The sequence below is a fragment of the Aethalodelphis obliquidens genome, unplaced genomic scaffold (assembly GCF_003676395.1).
Source record: "Aethalodelphis obliquidens isolate GAN/ISIS:26980383/991018 unplaced genomic scaffold, ASM367639v1 scaffold8, whole genome shotgun sequence".
NCBI classification, from domain to species: Eukaryota; Metazoa; Chordata; class Mammalia; order Artiodactyla; family Delphinidae; genus Aethalodelphis; species Aethalodelphis obliquidens.
In genome coordinates this window covers 3257174-3280870 of record NW_020837952.1, presented here as the reverse complement: position 1 = coordinate 3280870, position 23697 = coordinate 3257174, and the positions used below count along the sequence as shown (strand labels likewise).

Below are 23697 nucleotides of genomic sequence, written 5' to 3'. Positions count from 1 at the left end.
GCAAAGGTGCCATCCTTTAAGGCAGCAATTAAGTTTTTCCTTCTGTTCTCCATTTTAAGATATCTGCTGAGTGCTTGCTATGTGCAAGTGCAGAGATGGAGCTGAACAAGACAGCCCAACACTATTTCCTCATGGAGTTTACATTCTGTACTGTAGGAAGAATATTAGAAAAGCATCTGAAAAGGGAAAGCTTTGGAAAGAAAAGTCCTCAGTAAACATTAGAAGCCTGATAAATACTTGCTGATGAATGACTTAAACCACTGAAAAGAGCTGTACTCACTTCAATTCAGCAATCCCTTGTTTTTCTCTCCAGTATCCTATTACAGTTTGCAGAGCACCCTTAAAATGCACGATTTTATGGGGTCATCACAGGTCTTCACAGCAGCCCTGTGTGTCAGACGGGGCTTGTTTGATCATTCCTGTTTTTCAAATGAGAGAATTGATTAAAGAGATTTGCCCTAAGTCACACAGTGAGCAGGTTACAAAGTCAGGTCTTGTATCCTGGTTCCCAGGTTCCCAAGTCAGTTTTGTTTTGTTCTTATCACTTCACTCTGACTATCATGGCTAAAATACTCTAAAAGCCCAATTTCCAAGACTATTTGTATTTGGAGTTCTTTTAGGTTCCTTCCCTTTCAGTAGATTCATATTGTTTATTTAGTTCAGATTAATATTAGTATGTTAAAGCCTATGATATTTACCTTTTCCTGTATTTCTGACTCTAATCTTGAAGGCAGGCACAGTGTTGGATATTCACTCATTCAACAGTTCTTCAGAGAACACTTACAAATGCCAGGCACTGTTCTAAAACAAAACAAAGCTCTTGCTCTCCTGAATCTCACCTTCTGGTAAAGGGGCTTGCAAACTTTTGGGACCCAAATTGACAGTAATACACTTTAAATCATGACCCAGTACACACGCATTTATAAATATACGTAACTGAAAATTTTATGATCTGATACCTCCTTCTGTGTACAATGCACTGTCATATTTTCTATTTTCTCCTATTTCCTTTTTTCAATTCTGGTTGTGGTTTCACATCCTAGTAACAAGTCAGGACTCACAGTTTGAAAAACATTGGGTTTTTTTTTTAGTGGACTTTTACCCTCAGGGCCTTGCATTTTTCTTAGTGTGAAATTTGCAAGCAGTAGTTGGTTAATTTGAATGAACATCCTTGGAGGTCAGACCAGTCAAATCTTCTTCCTTGTAACCTAACTTTTACAGGTCAGATCCTAAACTGATTCCACCCTAAAGCCTAAAACTGGAGAGGTCATTAACCTATACCCATCCTAACCTGTGCTCTGGGCCTCAGAAAATAAAGGAGTGAACCTGAGAAAGGAAACTTACCTTTTTTCTCTTACTGGGCCCTCAGTTAGGGACCCTGAAATTGTGATGGCTATAGCAGCCCACATCAGTGAGAGTGTAGGAGAGGGATGCGAGTTCCAGACCTCACTGTGTCACCAACTAACTTACTTTGGTCCTCGTCTCCTCAGCTCCCACTTATTCCTTGTCATGTAGAAATCAGATACTGCACCACTATCCTTGCAGATATTATCCACCTCGTGTCCATAGCAGACCAAGGAAAAGTGCAGGCAAGCGGACTGTATTTCAGAGAGGTTAAGTAGCTGAACTAAGTTATACAACTGCAGAGCCAGGTGTTCAAACACAGCTTTGCTCGATTTTACAAGCCTTGTTTCTAATGTTTACATTGTTTAATCTATTTACATTGTTTTTAATCTGCTGCCTCCCAAAGGTCTCAGTTTCATCATCTGCCAGAAAATTCACATGACCCTCCTTTCACCTCAGCCTCTAAATCTAGACTCTGTTTTAGGGAAGGAAAAAAGCAAAGAGGAGCCTGAGAAGGCAGACGGGAAGTAGGCCAAGCTGATAATCAGGTTGTAAATTCTGATCAGGCCCTAGATAAAAGTACAAATACTTCTACTGGATGGTAAACAGCCATTGGCCCAAGCCCTCTCCCCAAATACCCTCCTCTGCTCCAGCCCTCCACTGAAACCCCTCCTCCCCAGACCTTTCCATGGTCCAGTAATTAAAGGGTTAACTCTTTTTTTTTAATTGTTTTTTAATTAGTTAATTTAGCTGTGTCGGGATCTTCGTTGCAGCATACGGGATCTTTTGTTGCTGCACCTAGGCTTCTCTCTAGTTGTGGCACGAAGGCTCAAGAGTGCATGGGCTCAGTAGCTGCAGCGCGCAGGCTCTCTAGTTGTGGCACGAGGGCTCTAGAGTGCACGGGCTTAGTTGCCCCACGGCATGTGGAATCTTAGTTCCCCAACAAGAGATCGAACGCGCGTCCCCTGCATTGGAAGGCGGATTCTTAACCACTGGGCCACCAGGGAAGTCCCTAAAGGGTTAACTCTTGACACCCAGGAAGCCTGCAGGACCTAGCTCCAGCTAAGACAAGCTGCCCTCAGATTGGTCAGTGCCTCCTCTACAGGATGTTAGGTATTTTGCTTAACATGCTGGGACCAGGGTCTCCTGAAAGCCAGGGTGGAGCCAAATGAGATTAACAACAGAAAAGAAGGGACTACAAGCCACTGTTTTCTCTGGCAGGTGGGATTAAGGGGCATCTGGCTACTTTCTTGAACAGGCGTCAAAAGCCTTTCTGTTTTCTTCATTCTCCTTGGTCCCCCAATGAGATGAAGATGTCATTAAGTCATCAAACATCCTTTCTTGAGTTAATTTAACAACTGTTTATCAAGCACCTGTTATGTGCCAGACCCTGTAATAGACACTAGGGAAACAATAGTGAAGAAGCACACTTAGTCCCTATCCTCATGGAACTTAGTCTACCTAATGGATGAGACAGAAAAGTAAACAGATAATCAAAATATAGCGTGATTAATGCTGCCATAAGGACAGTATGGGGTGTTATGAGAACACCTGGGTGAGGTATCTAATCTAAAGGTGTCATGCTGGCAGTGATGTCTGAGATGAAATCTGAAGGGTGGGTGGAATTTAAGCAAGTGAAGAGGGGTCCCCAAATAGGGAACACTGTATGCAAAGGCCTACAAGTGGGAGGGCTTTGGAGAGGGAGGATGTGACAACAGTTCAGTATGGCCGGTACATGGAATGGGAGGTGAGGACTGGTCAGAGACGAAGCTGAAGAGGTAAACAGGTGCCTTTCCATGCAGGGGGCCTTGGCACCCATGGAGGATTCTATCTTAAGATAATGGAGTCTGTCCTACAGGCACCAGTTAGCCACCAGGAGTTTTCAGCAGAAAAGTGACATGATTATGGGTTTTTTTTATGATTATGTTTTTATTTTAGAAATATCTTTCTGGCTACCAAATGTAAAATAGATTAGAAAGGGGAAGAGTTGAGGTGTGCCTGGGAGACACAGTTAGGATACAACGCAGTAATTTAGGTGACTGATGATGGCAGACTGGCCTAGGAAAGTGGTATTTGGGTAGAAAGAAGTGGGGGGATTCCAGAAATATTTAGGAGGCAAAACAGCTGGACTAATATTGGGATTAATGTCCAGGGTTAATTAACAGGATTAATGTCAGGGATGAAAACTCCATAAAGTCAAAAGAAAAATGACAAATTGGAAAAAAATTTTGCAGTTTACATCACAAAGGGCTAAGTCCCCTAAATATTAATAGCTCCTAGAGATCAATAAGTATATGGCCAACCATTAGAAAAAGTAGCTGGGAGGAGGGGGAGTTAGATGAAGGTAGTCAAAAGGTACAGACTTCCAGTTATAAATAAGTACTAGGGGGCTTCCCTGGTGGCGCAGTGGTTGATAGTCCGTCTGCCGATGCAGGGGACACGGGTTCGTGCCCTGGTCCGGGAAGATTCCACATGCCGCGGAGCAGCTGGGCCCGTGAGCCATGGCCGCTGGGCCTGCGCGTCCGGAGTCTGTGCTCCACAACAGGAGAGACCATGGCAGTGAGAGGCCCACGTACCGCAAAAAAAAAATTAAATAAATAAATAAATAAGTACTAGGGAATGTAACATGATACAGAGCATTAACACTGCTGTACGTTATAAATGAAAGTTCTTAAGACAGTAAATCCTGAGTTCTCATCACAAGGAAAAACATGTTTTCTATTTTTTAAAATTTTGTTTCAGCATGAGATGACGGATATCCGCTAACTAAACCTACTGTGGTCATCATTTCATGATGTATGTAAGTCAAATCATTTTGTTGTACACCTTAAACTTATATAGTGATATATGTCAATTATATCTCCATAAAACTGGGGAAAAAATTTAACCAAATTTATTAAAAAAAAAGTAGCAAATGACATTTACAGACAGTTCACAGAAAAGGAAATGCAAATGGCTTCTAAACATATGAAAAGATGTTCAGCCTCACTCTTAATAAGAAGGCAAATTAAACCCACACAGATACCATTATCAGATTGGCAAAAATCCAAACATTTACTAACCTCAATTGTGAGGCTGTGGGTAAGCGGACGCTCTAATTTATTGATGGTGGGAGTACAACTCCTATAGGGCCGATTTGGCAAATGTCTATCAAAATTACAAATTACCATCCCCACTTCTAAGAATGATTCCTACAGTTATATTTGCATTCATGAGAAATACTGTGTATATAAGGCTGTTTACTGCAGCATTGTTTGTAATAGCAAAAGATTAGAAATAACCTATATATCCATCAATAGGGAACTGATAAAATAAATCTTAGTATATCCATATAATTAAACACTGCCTGGCTGTAACAAAGAACGAGGAAGCTCTCCAAAATATTTCATAAATGAAAACAAGGCAAGGTTCAGAACCATGTGCTTAGCATGATGCCTTTTGTGTAAAAGAGCAGGAAAACTATATTCATTAGTATTTGAGTAAAGAAATTCTGGAAGATTACACAAGATAGCTACAAAAGTGGTTACTGGGTAGGGTGGGGAGACAGAGGTGGGAGTGACTTTTCACTATACACCTTAAAAATTTTTTTTTTAATTTTTGAACCATGTGAATGCTTACCAATTCAAAACATTAAAACAATGTGGGCACACCTATTAAAATGGTTAGCATTAAAAAGACTGACTGTTTCAAGTGTTGGAGACTATGTGGAGCTACTAGAATTCTCAGGCACTGCTGATAAGAATGTAAAATGGTACAACCACTTTGAAAACAGTATAACAGGACTTTAAAAGTTATATATACCGGGCTTCCCTGGTGGCGCAGTGGTTGGGAGTCCGCCTGCCGATGCAGGGGACATGGGTTCGTGCCCCGGTCCGGGAAGATCCCACATGCCGCGGAGCGGCTGGGGCCGTGAGCCATGGCCGCTGAGCCTGCGCGTCCGGAGCCTGTGCTCTGCAACAGGAGAGGCCACGACAGTGAGAGGCCCGCGTACTGCAAAAAAAAAAAAAAAGATATATACCATGTGATCTAGTCCTTCCACTCCTATTAACCCAAGAGAAATGAAAGAATATGGGCATACAAAGGCTTACCCATGGATATTTATTACAGCTTTATTTGTAACAGCCAAAAACTGGAAACAACACAAATGTCCATCCACAGGTCAATGGATAAACACATTGTGGTGTTGCTATACAATAAAAAGCAATGAACTGCGGGTCCACACAACAACATGGATAATCTCAGTTATGCTGAGGGAAAGAAACCAGACAAAAGAAGAGTGCACACTAAGGGATTCCATTTATATAAAATTTTGGAAAATACAAACCATAGTGATAAAAAGCAGAGCCGTGGTTGCCTGTGTAAAGAGATGGGGAGGAACAGGAGGGAAGAGATGGACTTTGGGAAGCTTTTGGGGGTCATGGATGTGTTCACTATCTTGACTGTAGTTATGGTTTTACGGGTGTGTACAAGTGTCAACATTTATCAAATAGTACACTTTAAACGTGTAGTTTATTGTATGTCAGTTATGCCTTAATAAAGGTGTTTTTTAAAATAATGTTGGGATGAAGGAGAGAGAATAGCCAAGGATGATGGCTAATGAACTCTTTTAGTGAGTTTGGGCAAGAGGGATGCTGAAAAGAAAATTACAGCAGAACTCGGTAAGTGCTACAGTAGAGATGGATAAACTGTCCTCTGAGGACTCAGAGAATGACACGCCTCCTCCTGCAGGGTCTCCTAGTCCCAGTTAATTAGGCTGATTAGAACTTTTTAATGTACCTTTATTGAACACCTACTATGTATTGGGCTCTTCAATTGTGTAACTAGAGAACAAAACGACCTCCTATTCCCCAGCCCAAAGAGGGAGTGTGGAGGTTTGTGGAAGAATCCAGTCAGGCTCTGAAGCAGCCTTTTCAAAACTTTGGCTGGTCTTTATGTAACTAAGGGAACAAGGATTACAAGATATATGACTCAGAAATGGATCCTTCTTTTCTTTTCTTTTTTTTTTTTTCGTGGTACGCGGGCCTCTCACTGTTGTGGCCTCTCCCGTTGCGGAGCACAGGCTCCGGACGTGCAGGCTCAGTGGCCGTGGCTCACAGGCCCAGCCGCTCTGCGGCATGTGGGATCCTCCCGGACCAGGGCACGAGCCCGTGTCCCCTGCATCGGCCAGTGGACTCTCAACCACTGCGCCACCAGGGAAGCCCGGATCCTCCTTTCTTATTGCTGGAGAGCCTTTGTAGGAGAGGCACTAACACTGCTCTGCCTGATAATGTAAAGGCCTCACTCCACTGTGGCTACAGCAGCCTAGTAAATCCTGGGGCAGCATCTCTTCTTTTCGGGTTTTAAGCAATTTTTCTCCGTGTGAAATCCCAAACCACCTGCATCAGAATCATTTAGTGCTTCTGCACCAGGGAAGTTGGGACTTCCCTGGTGGTGCAGTGGTTAAGACTCCATGCTCCTTGGGCTTCCCTGGTGGCGCAGTGGTTAAGAATCCGCCTGCCAATGTAGTGGACACAGGTTCTAGCCCTGGTCCGGGAAGATCCTACGTGCCACGGAGCAACTAAGCCCATGTGCCGCAACTACTGAGCCTGCACTCTAGAGCCCGTGAGCCACAACTACTGAGCCTGCATGCCACAACTAATGAAGCTGAACTTCTCAGCTGGTTTTCACTTGGATTATAGGGAAAGTTAAAATAAAAAATGTAATGCTCTCCTCTATTCTTTGGAATTCTCTTTAGTTTTTCCCTAACTCTTCAGTAAAGAACCACCTTGTGTAGTCATGTTGGGGAGAATTCACAGCTGTGCCCCACTGTGACTACAGCTGCATTTCATGCAGAGGGACCATACCAGGTGACTGGCAGCCAAATGAGTGGCCGAAAACAGAATGAAACAGAGGGTCAAGCGAAAGACTTGGGGGACAGGCATGCGGCAAGCCTTACCTTCCATTCCACTTCCCCAAACGTACAGTCTTTCTTCCATGTCCACGGGGGATTGGTTCCAGGACCCCCTCCCCTTCACAGATACAAAAATCCGAGGATGCTCAGGTCCCTTACATAAGATGGTATTTGCATAAATGGTAAAATAGTATTTGCCTAAAACCTATGCACTTTCTCATGTGTAACTTGAAATGATCTCTAGATTACTTATAACACCTAACACAATGTAAATGCTATGTAAATTGTTGTAAATACAATGTAAATACTATGCAGATAGTTGCTGGTTTGAGGCAAATTCAACTTTTGCTTTTGGGGACTTTCTGGAATTTATTTTCCAAATATTTTCAATCCTTGATTGGATGAATCCTCTGATGCAGAACCCATGGATACTGGAGGGCCAACTGTGCTAGAAGGAGGGGACCTTTAAAATGGAGGAAAATGCTGACACTTGGGTTTCATATACATTATCTCATTTAACACAAAAAACTCTAGAAGTAAGCATTATCCCCATTTTACAAATGAGAAACTACAACCTAAAGAGGCTATCTTGCCGCAAATTACACAGCTAGTCAGTGACCATGATCAAATCTGAACCCAGATCTGTGGATTTGACTGAATTATAATATCTCCTCCTGGCTCCTGTGGCGAAGGAGGTTGGCAATCGTGGCAAACTGTCCATTTGTTATTCTCTATTCTATAGAACTTTGTTTTATTTGATGCCTTCAAGCCTATATTGCTTCTGTAGTTCACAGAAATAATAAAGGTATTAAAAAGAGAAAACAGGGGCTTCCCTGGGGGTGCAGTGCAAGAGAAGCCACCTGCCAATGCAAGGGACATGGGTTCAAGCCCTGGTCCAGGAAGATCCCACATGCTGCCGAGCAACTAAGCGCATGTGCCACAACTACTGAGCCCGCATGCCGCAGCTACTGAAGCCTGTGCGCCTAGAGCCTGTGCTTCGCAACAAGAGAAGCCACCACAGTAAGAAGCCGCACACTGCAATGAAGAGTAGCCCAGGCTCGCCGCAACTAGAGAAAGCCCACGTGCAGCAATGAAAACCCAACACAGCCAAAATAAATAAATATTTTAAAATAAATAAATAAATAATAAAAAGAGAAAACAATAAAATTAATGGTTCTTGGAAAACAATGTGAAATGCCTCTATCTTGGGAGTGGTGAGTTTTATCATCCAGAGGATTTAGGAAGACAGAGTATAAGGAACATGGAATATGGAAGAAAATGTAGGTTCCAGTCCTGGTCTGCTCACCAGCTGTTTGGCTTTAGATACGTCACTCAACCTCTCTGAGCCTCAGTTTTCTCATCTTGAAAATTATTCCTATCTCACAGACTTGGTGTGAAGGTCAAATAAGAAGATAAATGATAATACTTCTTGGGCTGTAGAAGGCAACCTGGATCTTAATATAAGTATTAAGTCTATCAGATTTGATGAAGCTACTCTTTTGCTGCAAGAAAGGGGACCCCCTTTGGCCACTTCCTGGACACAGTTTCTGTGGAAGCAGGAGTCAGAGGCCTTTAGCCAAGTTAAATGAATGATGGTTGATCCTGCCAATTTATTTCCTACTCCAAGTTTTATTTCCTCTTATCTACACATCTACATGTCAGGAATAAATTTTTTTCCCTACAATATCATTTTTTGATGGAAACTTCCAGACTTACTCAGATGGGAAAAAGGAGGGGGGAGAATAAAAGCCCACATTTCTTCAGGATTTCAATCAACAACCTCATTTTCTTCTAACAGTTGAAGTGAACTTCTTATGAATAATGGATGATAACCTGATGAATATGCACACAGCCTATTATGCCTGTGAGGTTTGGTGAATAATTTATGAGCTAAAATGTTCCTCACCTTGTTACTGTACAAAAATTACGGAAAAAAAACCTTATTTACCCTTTGAGCTGGTAGGGTGATCTGTCAGAGTGACAGCAGCCCAGCAATAATTTTACATCATTGCTAAAATTAAAGTAAATAGAATATATGCATTTCAGGGTGGGAAGTCTATTAAAAATGGAGCATGCCCAGCCACGCTCCTTGCCACATGCAAATTTTTCAGAACTCTGGCTTCTCACCTTAAATAGCCCTGTATTGTTAACAGCACCTTTTCTTTGATGGCCCATTCTTCTCATAAGGACTTCAATATAACCAGTCAAGGTGGACAATAGCTTCCTTGTTTTAGGAAAGCTGGCTAACCACAAACTATTGACATTGTAAAATTAAAGACATTAGAGATTTTTAAAAAAGAAAGTCCTAAAAGCTTTCAGAGAACAAGCAGATAAACACATGGCGGGCGGGGGTGGGGGTGGGGGGGCGGGTGGAGGCTGGGCGGGACCCGGCCCAGAAGCACTTGAAAATGCATTTGCATTGCTGTCTTTCCTCACAGCTGAGAGGTTTTTTTCCCTGCTGACCAACCTGACTCCCTGCTGTATCATCCTTCAACTCACTCCCACCACCTGCCCAAGCCTCCTTCCCTTAGCAACAGCAGAGATGCCTTTAATCTGGTGATTGGAGGGGGGAGGGGCAAGATTAACTACGCAGTTAAGGAAGGTGTTTGGAAAAATATGCCTGGATCCTGGAGAAATGTGGTTGCTCCAGGGCAAGTTTTGAAGATTTGAAATTGGGTCAGTTCTCAAACCAGGTAAAACAGGATCCTGAGGATTATCTACTTAGATTCCAAGAGCTTTCTAGGAATAGAGTACGGGGCCAAGGGAGATTCTTACTGTCAACAGAGCATCCGTGATATGCTAGGTGCTTGGAGGAGACTGGGTAAAAGAGGAAACATAAGGCCCTGTCCTATATCTGTTGGGTAAACCAATATAGTCTCAGGAAACAGAATGAAAGGCCTATTAACTACAAATTATATAATGAAGTTATTGGAGCAATGATGTAATTAAAATAATAATATTAATTAGAACAATTCAGTATTATTCAAGAAGACCTCTTGAATAGAGTTTGCAAAGAAAGAAAGAAAGAAAGAAAGGACCCAGGGCTTCCCTGGTGGCGCAGTGGTTGAGAGTCCGCCTGCCGATGCAGGGTGTGCCCCGGTCCGGGAGGATCCCACATGCCGCAGAGTGGCTGGGCCCGTGAGCCATGGCCGCTGAGCCTGCGCGTCCGGAGCCTGTGCTCCACAACGGGAGAGGCCACAGCAGTGAGAGACCCGCGTACCGCAAAAAAAAAAAAAAAAAAAAAAGGACCCAACTGAATGGAAAGATTGGAGGTGTACATGGCCAGGCTTTCCTGATCTGGGCCCTGCCTATCTTTCCAACTGCATTTTGTGCAATTCTCCCCTGTCACTTGCTGTGTTCCAGCCACATTGATCCTCTTTCAGTTTCTTGAACAGCAAATTTATTCCTGCCTCATTGCCTCTGCTGTTCCTTCGGTCTCCTGCTTATTACATCTTTTAAACTTTGCCTTATATATGACTTCCTCAGGGAGGCCTTCCCTGCCCCCAGTGTTATTCTCTCTCATATCACCTTCTGGTTTTCTTAATCATCACGTGTAATGATATATTTCTGTGTTTATTTTTTGTTTAACATCTATTTCCCCGGAAGACCATAAATTCCAAGAAAGCTGTCTGTTTTGTTTACCACTGGACACTTAGCATCCAGCCCAGTGTTTGGCACATAGTAGACAATAAATATTTGTTGAATAACTGTAGGCTCAGAGGCATGGGAAGTGGAGTGAAGGAGAAAAAAAGAAAATGTGCTGGGCTGAGGATACTGTTCATGAGTTTTCTTTGGCATGGCATATCACTAGTGACATCTTCTCCCAACTCAGCCATGGAAATAATCTGTACTGTTGACATTTTTTTCTGATTATAAAATATATACTTATTCTAAAAATCTTATATTTCAATATTGCAAAAAACAGAGACTGTATTGCAAGTATTGGTGAGGGTGTGGAACAACTAGAATTCTCATACATTACTAGTAAGGATATAAATTGGTTCAAACATTTTGGAAAAGTATTTAGCAGTATCTACAAAAGTTAAACATATACCACAAACCTAGCAATCCCACTCCTCAGTATCTACCCAGGAGAAATATGTGCGTATATTCACTAAAAGACTTATGCAAGAATGTTCACAGCAGCTTTATTCATAAAAGACAAAAAGAAACAACCCGAATGCCCATCAGTAGTAGAATGGATAAACTGTGGTATAATTATACAATGGAATATATGCAGCGATAAAAAAGAACAAATAATACTGTTAGACACAACAACATGGGTGAATCTCAAAAACATATGCTGAGTAACAGAAGCCAGACACAAAAGAGTACACATGCTGTCTGATTCCATTTATATGAAGTTCAAGAACCAGCAAAATTAAGCTATGGTGATAACTGGAAGTTTACTTAACAAGGAACACAGGGGAGTCTTCTCAGCTGTTGGAAATGCTCTACATCATGTCGTGGGTGGTGATTTTGTATATATATATATATATTTTTTTGTGTGTATATATATATATATATATATATATATATAGTGTGTGTGGGGGGGGGTACGTGGGCCTCTCACCGCTGCGGCCTCTCCTGTTGCGGAGCACAGGCTCTGGACGCGCAGGCTCAGCGGCCATGGCTCACGGGCCCAGTCGCTCTGCGGCATGTGGGATCTTCCTGGACCGGGGCACGAACCCGTGTCCCCTGCATCGGCAGGTGGACTCTCAACCACTGCGCCACCTGGGAAGCCCGATTTTGTATATATTTATAAAATATATATATGTGTGTGATATAATAAAATATAATGATTATAATAAATATATAAATAATATATGTAATCTATTATATATGTAGATGTATGCAAGTAATATATGTAGATAATATTTTATATATATATAAATAATTCATCAAGATATACATTTAAGATTTGTGTACTTTGCTGTGTGCATGTTATACCCCAATAAAAAATTTCAACAAAAACGTAGTATATGTTCAGCATCAAAAATTTAAGCAGAAGTGTATACAATATAAAATTAAGGCTTCCTTTTCCCAAAGAAAACCACAATTAACATTTAAAAAAATAATCAATTTATTTACTTTTGGCTGTGTTGGGTCTCCGTTGCTATGCGTGGGCTTCTTAGTTGTGGCGAGCGAGCGGGGGCTACTGTTTGTTGCGGCGCGTGGGCTTCTCTTTGCGGTCTTGTTGCGGAGCGTGGGCTCTAGGTGCGTGGGCTTCAGTAGTTGTGGCTCACCAGCTCTAGAGCGCAGCCTCAACAGATGTGGCGCATGGGCTTAGTTGATCCACGGCATGTGGGATCTTCCCGGACCAGGGCTCGAACCTGTGTCTGCTGCATTGGCAGGAGGATTCTTAACCACTGCGCCACCAGGGAAGCCCCACAATTAACATTTTGATGTATGTGTCCATGAACCCCTTTGATCACATCCATTTCTTCCTTCATACTATCCCTGATGTTCGTGTCATCCAAAGCATTTGATTTATCTGTGTGTAGCACCAAACCAAGTCACATAGACTAAGAGTTTTTGTCTTCGTGTGACAACATTCAATAACGATACTGAGCCTCTTCTTCACATAAAGAGCAGTAGGAAATCCGAAAATTAGTAAGTCACAATCTGTGCTCTTGAGGAATTTACAGTCTGAGAGGAAGGACCATAGGGACTACAGACCAAACAAAAACGCCCAAGAGCTATACCACCATGTCATGTATTAGTTTCACAAGGCCAGTTATAACAGGTTAAAACTGAGGCTTCCCTGGTGGTGCAGTGGTTGAGAGTCTGCCTGCTGATGCAGGGGACATAGGTTCGTGCCCCGGTCCGGGAAGATCCCACATGCTGCGGAGCGGCTGGACCCGTGAGCCATGGCCGCTGAGCCTGCGCGTCTAGAGCCTAAAAAACAGATTAAAACTATTGTACAGATATTTCCAAAGTTTTTTCACATACAGGCTCACAATTAAACTTCTTAACTTTGTGAAGTAATGATTATAGGTATCACCCTCTTTATTTTAAAAGTAATGAAGAAGTTAAACTACCTGCCTGAACTTCTAGTGGAAGAACTCTCTTCTCCTCTCCCCTCCCAGTGCCCTTCCATGGGAGGAGGCGTTAAGCAGCAATGGGCTGAGGGCTCCACCTCTATTCCCACACTACCTCTAACTCATCTATGCTTAGCTCATCACAAGGGGGGAGGGGTGGCAGTGGATGAAGGGGCAAAGGGGAAGCAGCCCAGGCTGATGGCAGGCTGCCTCAACGTTGGGATCCACAGCTTACTGGATTTACAGTGCTCCCTCCTCCCCAACTCGCCTCCCCTCATTCTTTCTCTTCCCCTTTGTTCTTCCAACTCCTTCTTCTTCTTCTTTTTTTTTTTATTTTTTTTGCGGTACGCGGGCCTCTCACTGTTGTAGCCTCTCCCGTGGCGGAGCACAGGCTTCTTTGTCAACTACTTCTCCGTCCATTTGCCCTCAGCCCCAAACGGTGCCTCGTCTTATTCCTTCCCCTTTCCATACCTTCAAGAGCCTCTATTAAATAAACCAAACCCTCCTCGCCATCACCACCACCAAAGCAGAAACTTGTTTTTTCTCCGTGCCACAGAACTTTGTCTATATTTTACATTTCCTAGTCTACTTGGTCAAGAAAGCAGGAAAGCTGTCTTTAGTCAAGACAGCCCACAACTGCTCTTGAGGTGGGGGTGAGGGAGCTTTCAGGCCCAGGGTCCCCTCCGTGAGATGGAGCTGGGGCACAGCTGCTCAAAAGGTTGGTTAGGCCCTGGCTGAGCGATGTCTGCGTTCCCTCCCTTTTCTCGCAGTGAGGTTCCGGCCTGGGGCTTGGGAATGGACATGGACTTGACTTTCAACGTTGAGGAGGGCAACTGACTAACCCAGAGAGGAAAGGCGGCCGCTGGGAGTCACGGCCCCAATCCTAGGCTGACGGGAATGTGGCACAGGGTCCCCAGTCCGGACTCCTGTGCTCCCGCGCCCACTCCCGCACCTTCCAAAATGGAACGACCTGAAGCGGCACCTCGGAGGGGGCTGCGTGACCCGCCCCACCGGCCTTCCACTCCTGTCCGGGGAGGGCGCCCCTGGGGTCTCCGGGGTGGCAAGGGTCTGAGCCCCCCGGCTCCCCGCCCCAATTGCTCGTTCTCGCCTCCCCAGATCCCCTCCCTTCTTCGCCGGCCCGCCCAGCCCGCCGCCCCCGGCGGCTGGCGCGCGCGGTGCAGCATGCGGCAAAGCTCTTTGCATAAATTATGCTCATGACGCAGCAGCTAAAAAAATCCAAGTAGCAGAAGGAGGGAAAAAAGGGGGGGGGGGGAGAAAAAGGAGGGGGGCCGTGGAAGGGGGGAGAGGAGAAAAATATATATATACCTGACCGCCCCCCACACTGCTCCCCCTTCTCGCTTCCCGCCCGTCCCCTCTCCGCCCAGCGCAGCCCGCGGGGTCCCCTTCGGCTCTGCCCAGCCCGGGCTGGGGGCCCGGGGGCGGCGGCGGGTCCAGACCGGCTCCCGGGCCGAGCCGAGCCCAGCCAAGCCGCACTGGCTTCTTTGTCTGAGGGCGGCGGCTGCCCCGGCCCCGGCCCCCGGCCCCCTGGCTCGAGCTGTGAGATGAATCTCTAATCGGTTGACGCCGGGCACCCGGGGCGAAGGCGGCTCGGGCTCCGGTAAGTAGCGGGGTCCGGGGCGGGGAGGGGTTTGCACGGAGGGGGAGGGGGCCGGGCAGGGGAGGTTTCGGGTTTGGTTAATATGCAATGCCCGTAATTAGCATAATTTATATATTTATGATAAAGAGAAAAAATGCCGCGGGGCCGCGGCTCCTGGATGCTGGGCCGGAGCGGCGGGGAGCTCTGGGAGTGGGATGGCTAGCGGCCGCCTGCTGTGGACCGGAGACCCCGGGGGTCGCGCCCTCGCCTGCCTGCCTGGGCTGGTCTGGACTGAGGAGAGGAGGGGGCAGCCGCCAGGTGGACCCCGTGGGGAGCTTGGACCTGGCCCCTCCCCATTTCTGCTCCTGGAGCCCAGGTGGGGTACGGACCAAGGGGACGTTTTTACAAGACCCCGTGGCGACCGCGAATGGATTCTCGCGCCACTGGAGGACCTGGACGCCTGGGTTCCCAGCAGTTAAGGTCAACTGAGGCGGCCAGAGCTACCTGTCACAATTCTCTCCAACCACAGTGCACCGGGAGGACTGTGGGTCTCGGGGTTAGGGAGCTGGGTGCTGCGGGAAGGGTGGCGGAGTGGTGGGAGTGTCACCGTATAGCTGAGCATGAGCACTTCATAAAATATTTAGTGACAATATTATTATTAACAAATAGTCATCATAATGGACCTGATATGTGCTTCCCTGGGCATTCTCACCTGGCAAGGCCGGGGGAGCCCCAGGGTGCCTTGTAACCTCCACTTTAGCGTTGGGATCCCCTACTTATTTGTCATTGGAAGCCCCAAATCTTCACAGAACAGCCTCATGTGCGGGCGCGTGGGGGGGAAATAAAACGCGGTCGGGCAGCCTTCGTGGGCAAATGAAAAGAAGCTCTTTGCAGAGAGCTAGAATCTGCTCTTCCATATTCCTTGTTCCAAAAGTAGAAGGCTGGTCTTCAATTGTTCATAGGCAATATCCCACATCCCTTTTCTTGATAATCTAAGGCAGCCACCATTGACCAGCAGGGCCTTCTGAGGAATAATTTTGTATATTCCTTTTTTTTTTTTTTTTTTGCGGTACGCGGGCCTCTCACTGTTGTGGCCTCTCCCGTTGCGGAGCACAGGCTCCGGACGCTCAGGCTCAGCGGCCATGGCTCACGGGCCCAGCCGCTCCGCGGCACGTGGGATCTTCCCGGACCAGGGGACGAACCCGTATCCCCTGCATTGGCAGGCGGACTCTCAACCACTGCGCCACCAGGGAAGCCCTGTATATTCCATTTTGATTGAAGTCCGGGTTGGTTCTCAGCGTGGTATTTCTGTGACCTGGTACTTCTTTGCATATCTGCGGTATACCTTCATCCATTTGTTCATTAGTGCAACAAAAATATCCACTCTGTGCCAGTTCTGAACAATACAGACAGAACTTCCCCTGTCTTGGAGTTTTAATTCCGGTTTGGGAGTGGAGGTGGGGACAGGCAGATCATAAATGTGAAAACAAACAAGATAATATAGAGTGATACTGTGTGTGTGTGTGTGTGTGTGTGTGTGTGTGTGAGAGAGAGAGAGAGAGAGAGAGAGAGAGAGAGAGAGAGAGAGAGAGTGAGAGAGAATGAGAGTGAGAGAGAGAGAGAGAGAGAGATGGGCTATTCTCTTCTTGGAGTTACTACCTAGCAATTAAGAAATGAGTCAGGGCTTCCCTGGTGGCTCAGTAGTTGAGAGTCTGCCTGCCGATGCAGGGGACACGTGTTCGTGCCCCGGTCCGGGAAGATCCCACATGCCACGGAGCGGCTGGGCCCGTGAGCCATGGCCGCTGAACCTGCGCGTCTGGAGCCTGTGCTCCGCAGCGGGAGAGGCCACAGCAGTGAGAGGCCCGCGTACCGCAAAAAAAAAAAAGAAATAGAAGAAATTTGCTTCTCTAAGGTTTCTCTGCATTGTGAAGGAACTTGGGACAAGATCATATCCCCCCCTCCCAAAGATTTACTCACTATAAAGTCATAGTAGTAATCTTACACATTTTTTATAACACTTTACAATTAAAAACATTTTATATGCATGCTTTACTTCAATTTAAAGTAATTACATAGTGTTTGCTGTGTGCCAGGCCCTGTTCTAAGAGCCTTCCATAAATGTTATCGATTTAACAGTAGCCAATGGGGTAGGTACTATAATTTAGCCCCATTTCATAGATAACGAAACTGAGGCTTTGAGGGGTTACCTGAAACAGAAGCAGTACTCAATGTGGGTCTTCTGCCTTTAAACCCCAAGCTCCTTCTGTGTCAAAATGAGGGTCAGTCAGGCCACAGATGGAGTGGGACTCGGGAGAAACTGGACAAATGACGGAAGGCTTGGGAATGAGGAGCTGGACCGGCACGTTAGGAAGGGGCGAGTGTGACTGGGGTTCTCCAGAACTTAATACTACTTTGAAATTGTTTTTAAGCAGCCCTAGCATTGGGAACGAGGGCACAAAATTTGAAATAGGCTGTGTGTTTTGAGGAGGAGGTAGGAAATATGAGCAGGCTAAATGATATGATCCGACATCATAATTTATGTTTTCCTCTCATATTCATTAACCTCTGTTGTGTACCAGGAATTATACTAGACTCTGGGATATGATGATAAGTGGATATGCCTTCTTGGTCCTTACAGTCTAGTGGGGGAACATACCTACTTGCTATTGTTCACGTTTCATTTGCCCCCTCCCTTCCCCCTGCCTGGGTGAATCAAGTTTGGGCACAAGGGGATGGGGGCAGAAACTAAATCTATCCTATTAAACTAGACTTTACTGTTTGACTATATATGTGTAAGATTACAAATGGTAGGTTGGGAAAGGAGAAGTAAGGTTGTTCACGACTTTCCTATCTTTTGCCCTTTCCTTCCCTTCTGGCCCATGTGTGTGCCTAGCCGGTCTACCAATAGCTTGGCAAGTCATTTATCTCTGTCCATGAATCGGGGTGTGGGGAGGGAAGTTAATAAATTAAGCCTGGAGCAGAACTGAGAGCTTCCATTTTCCAGTGTGTCCTGATCCTTGGGGGCCAGAGCAGCCCCCGTCAGCCTTCCTCCCATTTCCTGAATGGAGGCTTAGTGTGGTGTCAGGAGGACAGGAATCTGGAGCAGGTGGATGTGGCCTTGAAGTTTGAATCTGCCACAGACTCTCTGTGCCCTTGGGCAAGTCACCTGACCTCTCTCAACCTCCATCTTCCTGTAGATAAAAATGAGAGTCATAGTAAGAATACCACGTTAAGCATTTTACTTACAGATCTCATATCATCATCATAACAACCCCACAAGTCTTGCCCATTTAATCAGCATTTTAAAGATAAGGAAATTAAACTTCAAAGAGATTAAATCATTTGCCCAGGATGGCACAGCTATTTCATGACCAAGCTGGGATTTGTTTTAGGTTTTTATCCTAAGCCTATGCCCTTACCTCTCTTTGATCATCAGCTTTCTCATCAATAAAAATGGGGATCGTAATAGCTAATTTTTATTTGTGCTTTGTACGATATAATTCCAAGATAAGCTCTCTTATTATTTATCCCTGAAAAAACAGAGAGTAATCCGCCCACCTGCAGACAGTGACACAATTGGTCAAGCTTCACTATGTGTTTGCTCTGCGGTCTCATGGGGCTGGTGTCAAAACTGAATGACAATAGTTAACATTTATTGAACCCTTATACAATTTACTACAATGCTAGCTATCCCCGTTTCAAATATGGTAACTGAGGCATGGAGAGGCTAGGTCCTTGTCCAAGGCCTCACAGCTAAGAAATGGTGAAACTGAGAGGTGAACCTAGGTTCCTAACTGCTATACTAAATTTAAATGAGATAATGTATGTAAATTTTTATAGTACCTACCATCTTCTGAGCACTTACTGTGTACCAGGGATGGATCTAAACTTTTTACATGCATTAATTTATTCAGTCCTCATAATAGCCCTATGAAGTAGGTGTTATTACTCTCATTTTTACAGATGAGGAAACTGAGGCAGAGAGGTTAAATCATCTGACCCGAGTCCCACAGCTAGTGAATATCAAAGCTGAGATGGTGAACCCAGAAGTCTGTCTCCAAAGAGTGCTCACTGTAATACTATGTGTAAAGGGACTGGGTTCCAATAAACTATTTTTTAAATTTATTTTTTAATTGAAGTATAGTTGATTTACAATGTTGTGTTAATTTCTGTTGTACGGCAAAGTGACTCAGTTACACACACATATACATTCTGTTTTATATTCTTTCCATTATGGTTTATCCCAAGACCAATAAACTATTGATGATGATTATTTTTCAGCAAGTGGGAAGGGAAATCTATGTCCTGGGGCCAGAAATGGAGAAGGGCGGGAGGATAGGCAGAAAATCCATCAGACAATGAAAACCTGAAAGAGGTAGCAACCTGCCTGGAGACTCACAACTTAAGAACAAGGCAGACGATGCTTGCCAAGCAGGAGGGGAGGCCATCTCGTGTTTCTTTACACCAGCTACTACATCCGCATGGACCATGGTGGTAGTGATAAGAAGTGGGGGGATTCTGGGCGCACTGGAAGAGACAGCCAACACGATTTGAAGGAGTTACTATTAGATGTATAGGTAGATGTAAGAGAGAAGGCAAGGATGATGGCAAGGCTTGGGGCCTGAGCGTCTGTGGAAGGATGAAGCTGCCGTTTGCTGAGATGGGGAAGGGTACAGGCAGATGGAGCAGGTCTGGGGTAGAAATCAGGAGTTTGGTTTTGAACATGTTGAGTAGGAGATGATGTGAGCAGTCAGTAGGTAGTTGGATATATGAGTCTGAAGTTCCCAGGTGAGGTCTAAGCTGGAGAGTTAGACTTGGTGGTTGTCAGACTGGGTGAGACCGTCTTGGGAGCCCAGCTACCAATCTATACTAATCTCCTGCTTCCTGTCCTTGTGGCCTTTTTAGATGGCAGCTCTGCAGGAGGTAAGTAGGTGCACAATTTAAATATAAATGTGGTGTAGAGCTGGAGATGCTGATGTCAACAAACAACCTTGCTGGAGAGGATTATGTCAAAAATTTGAAAGGTAATTTCCCATAACAAATGTGACTTTCTTTCCCGTGAATACCAGTAAAACTCATTCCAGTTTAACCAGCCATTCTTTCAATACAAGCAGAGTGCTCTCCACCCCCAAAAATGATTATAATGAGAAGGTACTTTACACCTTGAAAACCTCAGACACATTAAGTGTAAAGTGATTAAAAGCACAGAAATGAGACTGAGTTAAAAGTCTGAATCCCGGGACCGCCTTGGTGGCACAGTGGTTAAGAATCTGCCTGCCAATGCAGGGGACACGGGTTCAAGCCCTGATCCGGGAAGATCCCACATGCCGCGGAGCAACTAGGCCCGTGCCACAACTACTGAGCCTGCGCTTTAGAGCTCACGAGCCACAACTACTGAAACTCACACGCCTAGAGCCCGTGCTCCACAAGAAGAGAAGCCACCGCAATGAGAAGCCTGCGCACCACAAGGAAGAGTATCCCCCGCTCGCCGCAACTAGAGAAAGCCCGCGCGCAGCAACGAAGACCCAATGCAGCCAAAAATAAATTAAAAATTAAAAAAAAAAAAAAAGAAGGCAAAGGAGGAGGATCTGTCTGGGCACTGCTTCCTGTCCTAGCTTTAACCATGATCTATGTGTGTACTGGAGTTCTACTGCTGGGGTGATCATAAGAGCCCCTTCTCTTAAAACAGACAGTCGATCATCTCTCTTCACTGCTGTCAGGCTGTGGGCACTGCATGGCATCATGAGCTCAAAGGAGGCCATCCAGATGTACTATTTACCACAGTCATTGGGGTGGAAACCCTAAAACCCCTAGGGTGAGCCAGCAATTGCACTCCTAGGTATATACCCCAAAATTGAAAACAGGTGTTGCAACAAACACTTGTACACAAAGTTTCATAGATGCCCTATTCACAGTAGCCAAAAGGTAGAAGCAACCCAAACGTCTATCAGCAGATGAATGGATAAACAAAATAGGGCATATCTATACGTTGGAATTTTTTTTTGACATATGAGTTTATCTACTAGACCAGCCAGATGGAAATATGTGATAAATGGATGGAAACAAGGGTCATAAAATGAGAGAGGCAGGCATTTTTAGACCCATTTTGGTTTAGACATTCACCTGGTTGGACTGTTTTTTAACATTTACAATAAAACTTTTTTTTTTTTTACCACAATAAACAATGTATTAAAACTACTTCCAGAATTGTCCAAATTATTTTTTAATCATTATTAACATTTTTCATATTTATTTAAATGTTGTTTCCTTTAGCAAATTTATCCAAAATACTGAATTTTCATTTTAGAACTTGGTTTATATTTAGATAATAACAGAGTTCCCAAATTGGCTTTCATCAGGATACCTTTCTCTAAGCTCTAGTGGTTGATACCTTCTCTTTAAAATATATAAGCATCTTTTTTATTATGTTGTCATTCTCAAAGATACTCTGGAGAAAAAAATATGAATGAAACTCGTAGGAATTCTTCTTCATTTCTGTTAGAGTGTAGCAATTTATCATCTTACACACAGTGATCTATCAAATGGGTGAGGCTCAGTTTCTTGTTCTTTTCAGACATAGTTGATTGCAGCTCACAGAGTAACACCTGCCTACAACTTCTTCACTTCCTTATTAACAGCTGTAACTGGGACAGGTCATTCTTTGAGTGATACATTTTGACTAGTTTTAGCCTGTGAAGAAGGTCTTCTTTCTCCCGAATCTCCACCTATTTTGCTTTTTCTTCATTTAATCCTTGTTTGGGAAGAATTCTCATTCACAAAATCATTTTGGAGACCTCTGCGTGACCCAGTATCCAGTGATTTAGATTCACTTGCATCGATATTCTTAAAAGTATTTTTCAAATGTGTATTTTCTTCTACCTCACTATGTGTTTAAAATTTTCTTGAAATTCCAGTTTTCTTCTGCTAAAGATGCTGGCTTCTCTGAAAAGATCTGATTTTTAAAAATTTTTATTTATTTATTTATTTATTTTTATATAGCAGGTTCTTATTAGTTATCCATTTTATACATATTAATGTATACATGTCAATCCCAATCTCCCAGTTCATCGCACCACCACCACCCCCTCACACTTTCCCCCCTTGGTGTCCATACATTTGTTCTCTACATCTGTGTCTCTATTTCTGCCCCGCAAACCAGTTCATCTGTACCATTTTTCTAGGTTCCACATATATGCGTTAATATACAATATTGTTTTTCTCTTTCTGACTTACTTCACTCTGTATGACAGTCTCTAAGTTCATCCACATCTCTACAAATGACGCGATTTCGTTCCTTTTTATGGCTGAGTAATATTCCATTGTATATATGTACCACATCTTCTATATCCATTCATCAGTCGATGGGCATTTACGTTGCTTCCATGACCTGGCTATTGTAAATAGTGCTGCAATGAACATTGGGGTGTATGTGTCTTTTTGAATTATGGTTTTCTCTGGGTATATGCCCAGTAGTGGGATTGCTGGGTCATATGGTAATTGTATTTTTAGTTGTTTTTTTTTTTATAGTGGAACTCTTTTTTAAATTTATTTTATTTTTGGCTGCGTTGGGTCTTTGTTGCTGCGCACAGGCTTTCTCTAGTTGTGGCGAGCAGGGGCTACTCTTCTTTGCGGTGCGTGGGCTTCTCATAGCGGTGACTTCTCTTGTTGCGGAGCACAGGCTCTGGGCACGCGGGCTTCGGTAGTTGTGGCGCACGGGCTTAGTTGCTCCAAGGCATGTGAGATCTTCCCGGACCAGGGCTCGAACCTGTGTCCCCTGCATTGGCAGGCAGGTTCTTAACCACTGTGCCACAAGGGAAGCCCTATTTTTAGTTTTTTAAGGAACCTCCATACTGTTCTCCATAGTGGCCGTATCAATTTACGTTCCCACCAGCAGTGCAAGAGGGTTCCCTTTTCTCCACACCCTCTTCAGCATTTGTTGTTTGTAGATTTTCTGGTGATGCCCATTCTAACCAGTGTGAGGTGATACCTCATTGTAGTTTTGATTTGCGTTTCTCTAATAATTAGTGATGTTGAGCAGCTTTTCATGTGCCTCTTGGCCATCTGTATGTCTTCTTTGGAGAAATGTCTATTTAGGTCTTCTGCCCATTTTTTGATTGGGTTGTTTGTTTTTTTAATATTGAGCTGCATGGGCTGTTTATATATTTTGGAGATTAATCCTTTGTCCCTTGATTCATTTGCAAATATTTTCTCCCATTCTGAGGGTTGTCTTTTCGTCTTGTTTATAGTTTCCTTTGCTGTGCAAAAGCTTTTAAGTTTCATTAGGTCCCATTTGTTTATTTTTATTTCCATTACTCTAGGAGGTGGGTCAAAATGATTGTTTTTTTCATTCTTGACTTTAAGACACTTTACCACGCCATTTAATTATGGGAATTAAATGAAGATCTTGTTTTCCTTAATCGTTCTCTAAGTGTTGCACTCACAGATTGTTTTCTTGAACTATTCGTGTGGGGGAGGTGTTGGATTGGCACAGACCTGTGGAGCGCTGGGTAAAGTCACAGCTGAGTCTGATGGACTTTCCATCTTGGAAATGAAATCTTGGTTTACCTGTGCTTCCGCCTTCCCCAGAGAGTGCGAGAGCCCATACAATGGAATTTTTTCACAGTTCTTTTCTGTGAAAAGAAATGAAGCACATGCTGCATCACAGATGAACCTTGAAAACCTTCTGCAAAGTAAAAGAAGCCAGACACAAAACGGCCCCATAGTGTATGATTCCGTTTATATGAAACATTGGGAATAGGCAAATCCACAGAGACAAAGCAGATTCGTGGTTGCCAGGGGCTGGGGGTTGGCAGGGGAAGCACTGC

At 44.3% G+C, this 23697-nt stretch overlaps 1 protein-coding gene and 1 pseudogene across 7 annotated transcripts in view; one reads left to right on the top strand and one right to left on the bottom strand.

The window, feature by feature from the left end:
- POU6F1 (POU class 6 homeobox 1) overlaps positions 1-23697 on the top strand; it is a 72085-nt gene that overhangs the window by 32725 nt on the left and 15663 nt on the right. For 2 of the 7 annotated variants that reach the window (XM_027106296.1, XM_027106298.1), the window contains 2 exons: positions 4087-4140; positions 19778-19896. The exons of 1 other annotated variant lie outside the window; for it this stretch is intronic. The gene's annotated coding sequence lies outside the window, so the exon portion shown is untranslated. Of the gene's footprint in view, positions 1-4086; positions 4141-14601; positions 14894-19777; positions 19897-23697 lie in introns of those variants that run through there. 4 more of the 7 variants (XM_027106299.1, XM_027106297.1, XM_027106302.1 and 1 more) reach the window with 3 other exon arrangements.
- On the bottom strand, positions 21310-23568 carry LOC113621244 (swi5-dependent recombination DNA repair protein 1 homolog pseudogene; annotated as a pseudogene).